Below are 2,778 nucleotides of genomic sequence, written 5' to 3'. Positions count from 1 at the left end.
TTTAAAAAAAAAAAAGTATTATTATAAACATTTAAGTTTTTAATTGAATGAGAATGAGCACTCCTGTAAAATTATTTGGTGCACAAAGGCTACCAGAGAGAAAGGCAATTATATTTGTGTTGCAAATGTTTGCTTAGGAAAATGAAGTGTGCTGTGATGGGGGCCCAAACTGCTGGGGAAGCTGTGGGTTGTGAGTGATTCAGGCTGTGGCACAGAGGGTGGAAGCAGACCCTGTGCTGGGCAGCTCTGTGCCCGCGTGCGGCCAGAAACCCCGTCTTGTGCAGGCAGGCATTGCCCGAGCCCCCAGCCCTCAGTGCAGCTCTCAACAGCAGCAATCGTCAATCCAAACCCAGTAATTTGCAAACTATGTGGGTTCCTATTTGTGCACGGCAATGGGTGCTGCTAGTGTCCAGAACCAAGGACACATCCACTGTGACTACTGCTTGCAAAAATGATGAATCAAATACAAATGCCCCTTCCCTCCTTTCGTGCCTCTCCCAAACTTTTCAATTTGGCAGACAAAAGTCACCATGTCTTGGCCTGTCGTGTCGCCCCAGTACCACTGAAAATAGTGACTATTCAAACAGATATTTTTTTCAGTTGGTAATATTTTTTGGAGATGAGGTGATGTGCATTTTTTCATTAAAACTGAGATTTTGTTTTTCAAGAACAAGCATGATCTGTGACAATTGTCCCAGAGTTGCTAATCCATTTTTCCATCTCCTTTACTCTTTGGTGAAGAGTTCTCATATGTTCTCAATAGAGTTCTCATTAAATGAATATTCTAGAAGAACCGGTAGGGTGCAATAAAGAGATTTTTAATCCCTTTTTACCCCAAACAACATGGGGCAAGCAGATATTTTCAGTTTGATTCACCTGGAGTTGTTGTGGGGGCTTTTAAGAATCTGGTTGTGCTTCTCAGATCTACTCAGGATTTTAAGTGGCAGCTGATCTCCTAATTTCTAAAATATAATTTGTGACAATGCTTTTGAGATGCTTATACTTCCTAAAAGGCTTCTGACTGCTAACTCATAGTCAGAGAGCAAGGCATCCCTGACCAGGCTGGCATGGCGGGGTGTGCTGCTGTGTGTGGTGGGACACAGGGGTGAGTGCTGTGCCAGCTGCTGCTCGCTGAGACCTAAATCCTCTTTGGCCTCTGCTGTCTGCAAAGCTGTACCTCCTCCTCCTGCAGCAGGAGCCACTGGGATGCTGCAGTCTGTGAGAGGGCTGTAATTTGTTCTGCAAGAGCCAAATGTTGATCTGTGCTGCTGATGCTTATGATAATTAAAGAATAGAAGCAAAATGATAAATCAGGTTATTTTCTAAGGCGTGGAGAAGGCTAAAGGCCTTGAGAGGGGCCACTGAATTTGACTAAAACTTAGCAGTATAGTAAAATTTTCATCAATTATTGGCTTTTTTTTTTTCTCAGGCTTTCTAACCCATCGCTTTAACTTACTGGCTTAAGTCACTCCTTACACCCACATCACATTTTGCCTTGGGCCATTCTGCTGCTCTTGACAGCTGTCTGGGGCAAAAGGAAATCACCCAACCACAAATGTTGTCTCCTAACTTCATAACAAGGGGATCTGAAGAAGTCAAACCCTTGATGGTTCAAACCTTGCTTTAAAAAGCGAGCTAAAATTAGGACCTGAAAACCAGGCATTGCCTTCTGCCACCCCAGCTGTATATCTCGTTGGGCTGCTGTGTACACAAATTAATAGCAATTAGCAGCAATTTGAAAATGGTTACCTGAATTGCTGAAGTTAAGGTGATAATTAGAAGCCAAATCATGGCCACTTGGTGCTGCTGTTTTGTATCTGTTTGGCAATGCAGATCAGTGGGGAAGCACTGGGATGTGGCTGACCTGTGCAGGGGCCAAGTGCCAGCTGCTGATGGGTGGCAGGGTCTGGGGACAGGTCAAGAGTGGCAGGGCATGTGGGCAGAGTGGTTTGCCCCCTGGCACTGCCAGATGGGCAGGACAGTCTCAATAGGATGATTTCAAGTTAAAGCTACATCGTGTCTGGCACTGATCTGGCTGCTGAGCATCCCAGGGTAGGGAAAAGGGAAAAGTGCCTTTGAGCCCACCCAGCCCTTGTGGACTATGCCAGAAGATGCAGAGCCAGGGGCACACAGCTCGCCGGGGAAGCAGGTCTTCCTTGTGCAAGCTGCCTAGTTGACTTCACTGTGCACATGAGTTGTGAATGTGCCTCCTGTGCCTTGTTCACAGAATCGTGTACGTTGGAAAAGACCTTTGAGATCATCAGGTCCAACCGCTGTGTGTTTGTGTTAGCCCTGCCCGCAGCACAGCTAGTCACACTGGTGACAGCTACTCTCATGGCACATTTTTGGATGCCTAGTGAAGATTTAAGTTCTTAAGAGTTTTGGTACAGTATCACCTCTGTACTGTAGGTGTTCAGTTTGGTATGCTGTACATCTGAAACATGCCAAGGAAAGGGTGTTTGGGAGAGAGTGGCTTTAAAGGGACTGGGAATAGACTCAGACCCTGACACTGCTTACAGACATTACAGATCAACGATGTTCAGCTTGTGCTCAGTTGTCTGCCAATGGTCCCTACAACAGGTGGATCAAGTAATGACTGAAAAATAATAAAAACCTGCTCTGTCTTCCTACACAGACAAGCTAGCAGGAAAAGAAATGCAAATTAATGAGCTGGAGATGTTTAGGGTCTTCTGTTTTCTCTGCAAATGGGTACAAGGGAATCTTGGGGCTGCCTTGAGAAGGTTAAGGGTCCTTTAAATATCAAAAGCTTGAGGGATC

Source organism: Falco punctatus, assembly GCF_963210335.1.
Source record: "Falco punctatus genome assembly, chromosome: 10".
NCBI lineage: Eukaryota > Metazoa > Chordata > Aves > Falconiformes > Falconidae > Falco > Falco punctatus.
Note: the sequence above shows the minus strand (reverse complement) of the source record.